The sequence below is a fragment of the Bombina bombina genome, chromosome 6, assembly GCF_027579735.1.
Source record: "Bombina bombina isolate aBomBom1 chromosome 6, aBomBom1.pri, whole genome shotgun sequence".
Taxonomy (NCBI): Eukaryota; Metazoa; Chordata; class Amphibia; order Anura; family Bombinatoridae; genus Bombina; species Bombina bombina.
The window spans coordinates 150,960,883-150,974,626 of record NC_069504.1 but is presented as its reverse complement, the minus strand read 5'-3'; the positions used below and the strand labels follow the sequence as shown (position 1 = coordinate 150,974,626).

The 13,744-nt window shown below is 39.3% G+C and overlaps 1 protein-coding gene across 2 annotated transcripts in view; it reads right to left on the bottom strand.

Annotated features, from left to right (window-relative positions):
- PANX2 (pannexin 2) overlaps positions 1 to 13,744 on the bottom strand; it is a 212,673-nt gene that overhangs the window by 61,667 nt on the left and 137,262 nt on the right. The gene's annotated exons all lie outside the window — the stretch shown is intronic.

The window sequence follows — 13,744 nt, the reverse complement described above, 5'->3', positions numbered from 1 at the left end:
TAGGACTCAGGAGCGGAGCACTTTGTCAGTTTTAGGTATGAGTCAGTCAGGCACGGGATTGTTACTAGCCAGCTGCATTGCTATTTATCTTTAAGCAGAAGACAGTTGTGTTTGCATTGGTACTGCAGTCAGTGTAAGACTGGCTATTTACAGCTACTCAGTCTGCACATTTCAGCACACTCCTGTGCTGGATCGCAGAGTAGCCCTGCCCCTCCTCCTCTGACTCTGCACTTGGAGGAGAAGAGGGGCACAAAGCATGGCTGCTCTGTGTGCTGAGCCTGACTGAGGGAGACATGCCAGTATTGTCAGTGAGGAGCAGAGGTAAGAACAGTTAGATAATTAGATTATTAGTGTGCAGGAACAGCTTTCTCTACCTCTCCTCATCAGCTCCGTTTTTCTAGAGTTTCACTCTGGCTTCTCTCCACTGCCTCTCATATTCTCTTTTAGTAAGGTCTTATCTTAGAAGTTAGCATGTCTTTCTGAACAAATCCCCAGACCCCTTTGATCAGTAGAGTACAGCTTTTTGTGTATAAGATAGGAAATATTAAAGTGAAGGTAAAGTTTTACCTATCTATAAACACTAATGAATTAGTCATAGTTAAAAAAATGCAATCGCTACCTTTTTTTACCACAATGCATTATAAGTGTATAAAAATCAAGGTTTATATTCCCCTACCGTTATATTCCTAACTCCTCCCATCATCCATTTTCTTATCTTGGAGAGAGTGACGTATAGAGTGGTCCCACCCGCTCTATACGTGTCTCCAAAGCGAGTTCACAAGGATCCAATAAATTGCGCATGCGCATTGCATCGAATACCTCAGCTACTCTCAGCAATGCGCATGTGGTGATCTACAATGTTTTTACATTGCGCAGGCGTCATTCTCCGTGTTAAGGCAAATTATTACTGTTTGCAATAGGCATGCGCAAAACGGGAGCGTGCCTGTTTTACAAGCCCAACAAATAAAGTAAACGCATGCGCAGATCATCCAGGAGGCGGATGACGTAGGTTGACGGCCACCTAACGGCCAGAATGTCAATTGGTTCTTGAAAAAACGTGACCTTCCATAAAAAAAAAAAAAAAAAGACAGGTTGTATTTACGGATAGAAAAAATGTAATTATAAAAGGCTATAACTCGATTTATACTTAGAATAAAAAAAAAGATGAATTAAAGTACTGTTCATTTAGGGTAACAAGTTTAATTAGCTAATGCAATAGAGCGCACTTTACCTTCACTTTAAAGCTGAAAATAACTTAGTAAGCTGCAGCTTAATTGAGAGACTATCTAACAGATTCATTTTTAAAACTTGTGTATTTAAGATATTTTATTAGGTTCATTTTACAGCTTTGGGGAAAAAACTTGACTGTGTACTTAGAAATTTTGTCAACATTTCTGAATATACACAATCAAGTTTTTTTCCCCAAAGCTGGAAACTGAACTTAATAAAATATTGAAATGTATTAATCTCATAATACACACAAGTATTTGATGCCATGATTTCTATCTAGTGTTTCATAGGGCTGTTTTGTGATTTTTTTTTGTTTGCTGCTAGATATACTCAATTAAAACATTATTGTAAATGCCCAAGCTTAGTTCTCATAAATCTGTGAATATGCTAACAAAAAAGTGCAATGTTTATATGTGTGTGGTTGTGTATAACTGTGTGTGTGTGTGAGACAAAGAATGAGTGTGTAATATGTGTGACATGGAATGTGTGATTAATAATACATATGACCTAGAATGTGTGTGGTATTGTTCATATGATATAGAATATGTGTGAAAAAAAATTGTACATACATATTATGTAGAAAGTATGCAAATGTTTTCTCATAATGCACACAGGTATTCTGCCCCATAATATACTATATATATTAAATAATAATAAATATATTTATATCTTTCTATCTATTTATCAGTTTAGTAGAGTTACCCAGGGTCCTAATGTAATGTGTATTATGACAAACATACATACATAATAATATAAATATAACTAGTGTTAAAGGGATAGTTAAGAACTATTATTATTCAGATTGACCATTCAATTTTATACAACATTCTCATTTACTTTATCTACTTTGCTTAATTGTTTCATATTCTTTGTTGAAAATCTTACCTAGATAGGCTTAGGAGCAGCAGTTCACTACTAGAAACTAGCTGTTGATTGGTGGTTGCAGATATATGCCTCTTGTCATTGGCTCACCTATGTGTTCAGCTAGCTTCCAGTCGGTGCATTGCTGCTCTTTAAACAAAGGACACCAAGAGAGTTAAGCAAATGTATTAATATAAATAAAATAGAAAGTTGTGTCAAATTGTGACGGTATCTGGTATGGTGATGGTTTAAACACCTTTTCTATCCAAAAATGTGTTGAGAGTCACCAAAAACATTACTGGGGGGGGTGACACCATGAGTTACCGCACCGGGTGACACCAACCCTAGTGACACCACTGCTAGTATAGCATGCATGGCTATGCTCTATTTTGTGACTCTGGGTCTAGGAATCGTTTCCATCACTTCAAGTCAAGATGGAAAATTTATAACAAATGAACTTTTTTTAATTCTGTCACTGTGCCATATTAAATACAAATATGTCAACCACAGCACAGTAGCACAGAAAATATAGTTAGCGACAGCCCGAGGAGATAAATTAGCAGTAAATTAGGCATTCACAATTGTGATTCAGAGCTATGGCCTAACCTATAATATCACAGCAATAAAGCATTATGATTGTGTTGCTGTGTGCCGAAGCTCTCACAAACACTCTCTCTTACACACTAACACACACTCCCACACATTCTCTCTCACACACAAATACACTCACTCTCACACACAGACTCACACAATATCACACACTCACACACATACTCTCACACACACACTCTTTCTCTCTTACACACACAAAAAGACACACACAAAGACACTAATGCTCTCACAAACACTCTCTCTTACACACTAACACACACTCCTACACATTCTCTCTCACACACAAATACACTCACTCTCACACACAGACTCACACACTATCACACACTTGCACACATACTCTCACACAGACACTCTTTCTCTCTTACACACACTCTTTCTCTCTTACACACAGAAAAAGACACACACAAAGACACTAATGCTCTCACAAACACTCTCTTACACACTAACACACACTCCCACACATTCTCTCTCACACACAAATACACTCACTCTCACACACAGACTCACACACTATCACACACTCACACACATACTCTCACACACACACTCTTTCTCTCTTACACACACAAAAAGACACACACAAAGACACTAATGCTCTCACAAACACTCTCTTACACACTAACACACACTCCCACACATTCTCTCTCACACACAAATACACTCACTCTCACACACAGACTCACACACTATCACACACTTACACACATACTCTCACACACACACTCTTTCTCTCTTACACACACTCTTTCTCTCTTACACACAGAAAAAGACACACACAAAGACACTAATGCTCTCACAAACACTCTCTCTTACACACTAACACACACTCCCACACATTCTCTCTCACACACAAATACACTCACTCTCACACACAGACACACACTATCACACACTCACACACATACTCTCACACACACACTCTTTCTCTCTTACACACACAAAAAGACACTAATGCTCTCACAAACACTCTCTCTTACACACTAACACACACTCCCACACATTCTCTCTCACACACAAATACACTCACTCTCACACACTATCACACACTCACACACATACTCTCACACACACAGTCTTTCTCTCTTACACACACAAAAAGACACACACAAAGACACTAATGCTCTCACAAACATTCTCTCTTACACACTAACACACACTCCTACACATTCTCTCACACACAAATACACTCACTTATGAATTAAGTTTATTAAGTTTATGAATGAAGCATTCTTAGTGTTTAAATTAATATTGATTTAAAATTATTTATAATTTTATGGAGGCAAAATGCAAAAGTTTTAATATTACTAATATAAAATAGCAATAACAACTTTCTTGAAGGTATTTTTTTTAAGTCCAATAAAACAGATTATATATATATATATATATATATATATATATATATATATATATATATATATATATATATATATTAAAATTTAATTTTGTGGAATTAAAGTAAAATAGGTACATAATAAGTGGTACAAATTATTTTCTACTCTAAATGTGAATACTAAAGGTGCTGTGCAAGCAAATATAACAACAACAAAAACTGCCAACGACTTAGCAGTAAAGAAGTTGAACTTGACGTTGGACACAGTGTCTTGCATTGCGAGTTTTCACATTATAAATATATGTGGTGTTTAGTGGTCTAGTCCGGATCTCAGCTGCCCACACCCAGGCCAGTGACCAACTGCCCATTACAATAATAAAGTAATACCAACAATTTGAGCAAAGTATGCTATCTGCCTCCCTTTTAAGCACTCTCTTAGTAGTTAGAGGTGAGCCTGTATCTGTTAGTGTAAGTGTTAGCATTAGCAAGAAGATTTAATTGTTTAATAAAAAATGATATAAGTAAAACATAGCAGCCACCATTATATGGATATCAAAGGTTCATGCTGTGATGTGAGAATATACCACATCACAGCATACACCCTTGATATCCATATAATGGTGGCTGAGTTACTCATATCATTTTATTAAGCAATCTGTGAATCTGCTAATGCTAACAGCTATTATTAGAGACCATAATTAAAATGTTAGAATATCTCACATCATGTGAGATTTTCTTACATATGGTCTCTAATAAAAGCTGTTAGCATTAGCAGATTCACAGATTGCTTAATAAAATGATATGAGTAACTCAGCCACCATTATATGGATATCAAATGTTCATGCTGTGATGTGAGAATATACCACATCACAGCATAAACCCTTGATATCCATATAATGGTGGCTGAGTTACTCATATCATTTTATTAAGCAATCTGTGAATCTGCTAATGCTAACAGCTATTATTAGAGACCATAATTAAAATGTTAGAATATCTCACATCATGTGAGATTTTCTTACATATGGTCTCTAATAAAAGCTGTTAGCATTAGCAGATTCACAGATTGCTTAATAAAATGATATGAGTAACTCAGCCACCATTATATGGATATCAAGGTTCATACTGTGTGAGATATTTTTTACATCACAGGACAAGATTTATGAGACCCTTGATAAATTTCCCTCCTGCTGACAACAGTTTGTCTGAGCCCTGAGGGATATGTGTACGCTGTACACTGTACAGTTAATCCAGTAATGCTACTTTTTGTTTAGTTTTACGATGTGTAAAGAGCTTCCATAGGAAAAAAATATTAATTAACCCTTTGGTAGCTAGAGAGAATACTGAGATAGGCATTTATTTGTTTATGTGATTTTATGTGTGTTCTGTATGACAGTAACCTGCAGCAGCAACTGTGTTATTTGTTACTGCAGTTTGAGTCAACTTAATCCTTTGCTCAGATAGATATTGGTAGTGTGCACTCACCATTGTTTTTAAGCCTCCCTTTTTTGATGGTTATTTGCTTTAATTAGGTACAATTTTTTTATGTCTGTTCAGTTAGAGGATGCAGTGTCTCTTTTAATTTTTATCTGTCTCCATTTATTTAAAGACTGCTGTTAACTTGTAATTCACAAATCAATTGAAAGCTTTTGCATTGTGTTTTTAATATGTCCTGCTTTTATACAAGTTTATATTAATTAAAGGAGATGATGAATTCTCATCTGAGTCATTTAAAAAACACATAGTTAAAGGGACAGGACATTCAAAATTAAACTTTCATGATTGAGGTAGAGCATGCTATTTTAATAGACTTTTCCAGTTATTTATATTTTGAAAATTAGCTTTGTCTTAACTGTTACTGGCCCCATGTCAGCAAATCAAATTAGTTTTTGAAAGGAACATGAACGTCATAATTAAACTTCCATCATTCATATAGAAATTGCACACAAGAAACCCCCAAACTTTCTATTTTACTTTTATTATTAAACTTTGGTATATTATACCAAAGGATACTTCATTCTTTTGGTATCCTTTGTTGAAGAGCATACCTAAGTGGGATGTGCACGTGCGTTTCTTGAGCACCATATTGCAGCAGCTGTGTTGGCAGTATTGATAACTTGTTCTTTGCGTAAAATTTGTATGGTAAATTATTTCTATTTTTACAACACTGTAGTGAGTAGAGATTGTGTATCATTCTAATTGCTTAGTAACTGGCACTGTGCCACATAATTGTGTGAGTGGGTATTGAGCATAGTGTGTGTGTCAGTGAGTATGTGTGATGTATTCTCCAGGTAATCAACACATTTTAGATGAGCTGGTGCTTTAGTGCAGTGTTTCTCAACCATGGTCTTTAAGTACCCCCAACAGGCCAGGTTTTCATTATAGCTGATTCAGTGCACAGCTGAAGTAATCAGCTGATCAGTAACATCATGGCTACTAACTTGCTCTCACCCATCAGCTGATTATTTCACCCGTGCACTGGTTCAACTATAAATAAAACCTGCCCTGTTGGGGGTACTTGCGGCCCGCTGTATATGTGTTTCTCCGTCGTATCATATCTAGTGCCTCACCAGTCTCTGACCTCACCGCACGTCACTGCATGATGCACTGGGCATCGCCATCTTGGATGCCTAGTGAAGGGGGAGGGGGGGGCTATTTAGGGCTTTTTTTTATTTTAATCGTTTTTTTTTTTTTTTTTTTTAATTTTATTTTACAACTAACTAAGTGCCTCGACCCACCGAGGCACTTAGCAAACAAGCAGAGCATCGGAAGCGTGTCCGATCGCTTCCGATGCTCTGAAACACTGCCGGGCTCCACGTGGAGCGAAACCGGAAGTGATCACTCGTGGGGGAGTGATCAATCCGGTCCCGGCACTCGGGAACAGTATTGCAGGATGCCTAGACCTCAAGGCAAGCCTGCAATACTGTTAGAGCAGCTGGAAGCGATTTCGATCGCTTCCAGTGCTCTGTTAAACCGACGACGTATGCCATACGTCCTCGGTCGTTAAGTGCTTTTTTTTTGAGGACGTATGGCATACGTCGTCGGTCGTTAAGGGGTTAAAGGGGCATATTCATGTATATCTGCAAATGTGGTATACATGATATATTGCACTGCATGTGAAGTGGGATGTTATATTGGAGAAACAAGCCAATAACTGCACCTTCGGATGAACTTACACAGACACTCAATCAAAAATCACTGTGAAACAAAATATTGTACCCCTGTTGGTCACCATTTTACCCAACCTGACCACTCCATCCAAAACCTCAAAATCAAGATTCTCAGAGGCAACTTCAAAATCATCATGGAAAGAAAAACCTTTGAAATGAAAATGATAATGCACTTCAACTTGCTAAATTTTGGACTAAATGCGGTCTTGGGGTTCTTAACACATCAAAAATGTTTGTAATGTACTTTCATATAGTCAGTTACATTGTATATTCCACTCTCTTTATTCATAGGTATACAGGTAAGCCTATGTCCACACTTTTGCCATTATTTTTATTCCCTTTTTTCTTTCCTTTCTTCTTTTTTGACTATCTTATATTCCCCCTGTATACATAATTTCACATCTTTATACATATTAATTTAATGTTGATATATAACTTTATGTCAGTATATGCTCTATGTAAAACAATATATTTCCCTTTCTGTTCTCCTACCCTGGGCACTGTCTACCTCTGTCACCTAAGCCCCCCCCCCCCCCACCATGATTTGTACAACACCCCCTCATCTCCCTGCACTCAGACCTCTGTAACACTTTCTGTTTTTTTAAGCCATCCTGTGTTTTAAGATATTATCTGTAAATTTCATTGAATTGGTCAGTATTGCTTCAGATTTGAGAAATAATTACATTTTACTGAAAGCTTGTCAACTTATAAATGTTTAGTTAATCAAATAAAAAAAGTATCTTTGTATCAGTGAAACTATTGGAGGCCATTGTTATTTTTCTAAATGAATTGGAGTGATTATGCTATATTTTACTATTCTGTCATTGTTGTCCGTTATGAGTTTGTAAACCAATCGATGTCTTGATTTCTTTAGTTTTGGTTCTAAACAACCTATCCTAGATTAGCTTTTATTCTTATATAAGATCATGATTGGGCTGTAGAAAGTATACATACATTTTAGTGAGCCAATCATACGCCGTTGTGATAACCAATAAGGCTATAGATATTCAGGCCCAGGTGGCCCTATTAGGCCAATTGCATATTAGTATTGAACCCTATGAATCACGAAGATCACTCTGTTATCATGCTATATCACCTCTGTATCTCTAATAAAACAAAGCGCATATACTCAGTAGGCTAGTTATGTCTTTACTGTATTATAATTATCGCTCCACTGAAACTCATTGATAACTCAGTATAAGGAGTGAAGTGCACAATGGGGGAAGTGTATTCTTAGATCATTCCAAATGAGGAAGGAGAGGGAGAGGGAAAACCCTCAAAGAAACAAAATTGCAGAAACTAAAAGAAAGGATCTTCAATTTATCTAAACATCATTTATCCAATGATGAAATTAGAATCTTAGGTAGAGGTTTGTCCTATTGTCCTCCTAACCGACCTGACATCTTTAATCTATATGTGGACATTAATGCCTTCACTAGGAAATTAGCCTTACAAAGGTATTTTGCAGTAAAACAACTTAAAAGACAAAAACTAGAGGGTACACCTATATTAACTAATACAATGGACCACAGAAATTTGGAACAATTAGTATATACTGAAGTTATTGATATTTCTAATAACCTTTTCGAACAGATATTGCATACCCCCCTGGCACCCGCCTCCTCCTTTAACATATATTGCGGCCTTAGCTGAAACATCTTGTTAGTGTTCTTGGCTAGCTGTGAATAGATGTCCTATTGGTATTATCAGTCAATATCGTACACTTAGCTATACATACGAATACACTTCCCCCATTGTGCACTTCACTCCTTATATTGAGTTATCAATGAGTTTCACTGGAGCAATAATTACAATACAGTAAAGACAAAACTAGCCTACAGTATATGCACTTTGTTTTATTAGAGATACGGAGGTGATATAGCATGATAACGGAGTGATCTTCGTGATTCATGGGCCTCTATTTATCAAAGTCTGGCGGACCTGATCCGACAGTGTGGATCAAGTCCGCCAGACCTCACTGAATACGGAGAGCAATTCGCTCTCCGTATTAAGCATTGCACCAGCAGATCACAAGAGCTGCTGGTGCAACGCCGCCCCCAGCAGAATCGCGGCCAATCATCCGCCAGCAGGGGGGTGTCAATCAACCCAATCGTACTTGATCGTGTTGATTTGCGGCGATGTCTGTCCGCCTGCTCAGAGCAGGCGGACAGGTTATGGAGAAGCGGCCTTTAGACCGCTGCTTCATAACTGGTGTTTCTGGCGAGCCTGCAGGCTCGCCAGAAACACGGGGCCTCAAACTCTATCCGGAGCTTGATAGATATGCCCCATGGGGTTCAATACTAATATGCAATTGGCCTAATAGGGCCACGTAAGCCTGACTTTCTAGAGCCTTATTGGTTATCAGAACGGCGTATAATTGGCTCATTAAAATGTATGTATACTTTCTACAGCCCAATCATGATCTTATATAAAAATAAAAGTTAATCGAGGATAGGTAATTTAGAACCAAAACTAAAGAAATCAAGACATCGATTGGTTCACAAACTCATAACGGACAACAATAACATAATAGTAAAATATAGCATAATTACTCCAATTCATTTAGAAAAATAACAATGACCTCCAATAGAGATCGGTAAGAAAAGGAATAGCGGTTCTAGACAAAGATCGCTAATATAGATCTTAATGAAGGGGTTGTGATTATGAGGTTACTGCGATATTTGTTTTTATGAATAATACATGTTAGAAGAAAGAGGATTGATAGGGCATGTTACGATCAGGAAAGGAAGTTGAAATTGTTGTAGCTATTATAAAATACACTTAGGGTATTCAACAATGCGTTTTAATAATATTGCTATATGATGATGTTGTATATATGAAGATGTTTAATTGTCTGTTTAATTTTTTTGATGTATAACATGTGTTAGCAGGACACGCCCACAATGGGTGTTGTTCATTCATCAAATTTTAATTGGTTGCTCAAATGTTTAAATAGCAGGTTAGATATAAGGTGTGTTTATGCCTGAAGAAACGGCCCTTCCAGAGCTGAGAAACACATTGCATACTAGGGGATCAATCTTGTAAACCCCCCCTGTCCACCACTTGTTGTTGTTGTTTTTAACGATCAATGTTTTTATTAAACTAAGTTTTTAACCATACTCAAGTACAGTGGTTACACCTTACATTCCATTATCCCCTGGTGGATTTATGTTCATATTGCCTGCCTATGAATCAACTTGCTGAAAGTACCTGGAGTGAGTGAGCTGATACACCCTGACACAAACATATTGGCTTGTATCCACTAGCACATAAGTGTGCTTTTACAAAGTGTGAGTATCCATTTGGCATTTATATCACTTACTAGTCCTAAAGCCCGTTCACACGGGCCATTTTTTGCAGGGTACAGCAGTCCCAACCCTTGCGCTCTCTCCCTGCCCCTCTCTTTTGCTCTCTCTCCCCCCTCTCTTTTGCGCTGTCTCTCCCCCTCTCTTTTGAGATCTCTCTCCCCCCTCTCTTTTGCGCTCTCTCTTCCCCCTGTTTTGCGCTCTCTCTCCCCCCTCTTTTGCACTCTCTCTCTCCCCTCTCTTTTGAGCTCTCTCTCTCTCTTCCCCTCTCTTTTGTGCTCTCTCTCCCCCTCTCTTTTGCGCTCTCTCTCCCCCCCCCTCTTTTGCGCTCTCTCTATCCCACCCTCTTTTTCTCCCCCCTCTTTTGCGCTCTCTCTCTCCCCCCCTCTTTTGCGTTCTCTCCCCTCTCTCTCTCCCCCTCTCTCTCTTTCTCCCCTCTCTCTCTCCCCCTCTCTCTCCCCCTCTCTCTCCTTTCTCTCTCCCCTCTCTCTCTCTCCCTCTCTCTCTCTCTCTCTCTCTCTCTCTCTCTCTCTCTCTCTCTCACTCCCCCTCCCCTCCCCTCTCTCTCTCCCTCCCCTCTCTCTCTCCCCCCTCCCCCCCTCTCTCTCTCCCTCCCCCTCCCCTCTCTCTCTCTCTCCCTCCCCCTCCCCCCTCTCTCTCTCTCACTCCCCTCCCCTCTCTCTCTCCCTCCCCCTCTCTCTCCCTCCTCCTCTCTCTCCCTCACTCCCCCTCCCCTCTCTCTCTCTCCCTCCCTCCCCCTCTCTCTCCCTCCCCCTCTCTCCCTCCCCCTCTCTCTCTTCCTCCCCCTCTCTCCCTCCCCTCTCTCCCTCCCCTCTCTCTCTCCCTCCCCCCCTCTCTCTCCCCCCTCTCTCTCCCCTCTCTCTCTCTCTCCTCCTCCCACCTCTCTCTCTCTCCTCCCCTCTCTCTCTCCCCCTCTCTTTCTCTCCCCCCTCTCTTTTGATCTCTCTGTCCCCTTTCTTTTGCTCTCCCTCCCCCTCTCTTTTGCTGTCTCTCCCCCTCTCTTTTGCTCCCTCTCTTGTGCTCCCTTTATCTCCCCTCTTGATCTCTCTCTCCCCTCTTGATCTCTCTCTCTCTCTCTCTCTCTCTCTCTCTCACCTTTCTTATCTTCTCCCTACCCCCTCTCTCCCCTCTTTTGAGCTGTTTTGAGCTCTCACTGCACAGCCTTTCACGGGCCGTCTGGCCCCGCCCCTTCATGTTTGGCCACGCCCCCGCATGGCCCTCATGCTCGGCCACGCCCCCTTCACACTCGGTCACGCCCCCAGCCACGCTCGGTTCTGCTCGCACTGCAGAGCAGAGACTTAGGGACTCTCAAAGGCCAGGTGTGTTTGTCCTCGTGCTGTGCTGTCTACTGCGCATGACAGCTTCGGACAAACACACTTGGCCTTTTATTATATAGGATAGTACAATAATTTGGTTGATCTGCACATGTAGTGCTTTGTTGTACCTCTGTCCTTTCAGAGACTTACTCGACTGGGAGCCCTTTGAGGGGGTGAGCTGATACGCCCAAAAATATCAGTCTTTATCTGCTAGCACATCAGGGTGCTCCAATAGAATGTGAGTACCCATTTGGCTTTGTTATACAATAGATACAGCTCTTGTTTGGTGGATCTACACATGAGGAGCCCCTTTGTTCTCTCTTCCACTTTATGGTCTTATGAGTAATAGATCATGTCAAACAAATCTAATAAGATTTTATGAGGAAGTAAGCAAAAATTTAGATAAATGTGAATTAGTTGATGTGGTTTTACTTGGATCTTTCAAAGGCTTTTGATACAGTGCCACAAAATTAAGGGACTAAGAGTAGCTGAAAATATATTTGTGGGCTTATCTTAGTGTGGTAGCTGGGTAGGATGGTCAAAAAACTTCAAATTAATATGTACATGGAACATTAGCTTCTTATTAGCATTGTTCTGCATTATTTAACAATGGAAAACATTGTTTTCCCATTTAGAATGATAATTGTAAATCCATGCAAATGGTCCCTGCTGTCCATTTACATTTATGTTGATTTTGTCATGTAATTTAACATTCACAACTGTTTTTGCTTGTTTGAAAGAAATGTATAGACAATATATAAAATAAAGGAATATGTTGTCAATTGAATATAATAGTTTAATTGAATACAATTTATTCATTTGTAATCCAAATTAAATAAAAAGTACTGCTTTAGTTATTGCACCCACAGACATGTATAAAGCCCAGTTTTACTAATTGTCTTTATGCTGATTCTATTCATTCACTCAGTCCATTGTTCTGCCATTCAAGCTTTTCATAGTGAATGCTGAGCCAATAAGAAAAAAATGGTATTATTACACTAACTATGTTGTTTATTTGGAGATGTTGAAACCTAGATAGCAGGGAAAAGGTTAAGACCAGAATAAGGAGCCAGAGATTTGGCAGAAACACTGTCAATAGTCGGAATAGAGGTTTATGCCAGGACAGCAGCAATATTTAGCCCAATTACAGATGCCAAAATATACTGTATATCACAACACCCAGATGCTCAATATAGATCTGGTCAGTAACCAGGTCAGGATGAGATGCCAGAAGAGATAGATATCAAAGCAGCTAGTGACTCAGTAGAGATGTGGCAAGTAGCCAGGTCAGAGCCAAATGACAGAACACATATTGCAGCAACCAAGGACAGTATAACACATTCCCAATAATGCACCACAGGATAACCTTTTTTTATCTCTATATACTGCTGAAGCCAATTCCTTCACTCTGCTTTTGGCCTCTCAGTCCCTCTTCTTTCCACTCTCATGTTCAGGACTTCTCTTGTGCTGCACATTTTCCTCTGGAATTCTTTCCCTCAGACTCTCCACCAGTATTCACAGATTTAAATTCTCTTTCACCACCTACCTCATTAGAGAAGCATACCAACTATCTTCATAAAGTGTTTTGCACATCTTTAGTCTACTATCTGAGCTGGAGACTGTTCCACCTCATTTTACTGTGGCATTCTATCAGCACTCACCACAAGCTACTCCCTTACGTTGTCTCTAACTAACACTTAGATTGTAAGAGTTCTCTAATCCTGTCTTGTCTTTATTTATTGTAGTCCCCGTAAGGCTCTACCAGAATCTGTTGGCACTTCACAAATAAATATACTACTAATAATAATATAAATCTATAGAGAGGGTATATATCATTGTTTGCACTTAGGATGAAGCCTACAATAAAGGCTGTGACACACTGCAAGCGGAGCGGTGCGC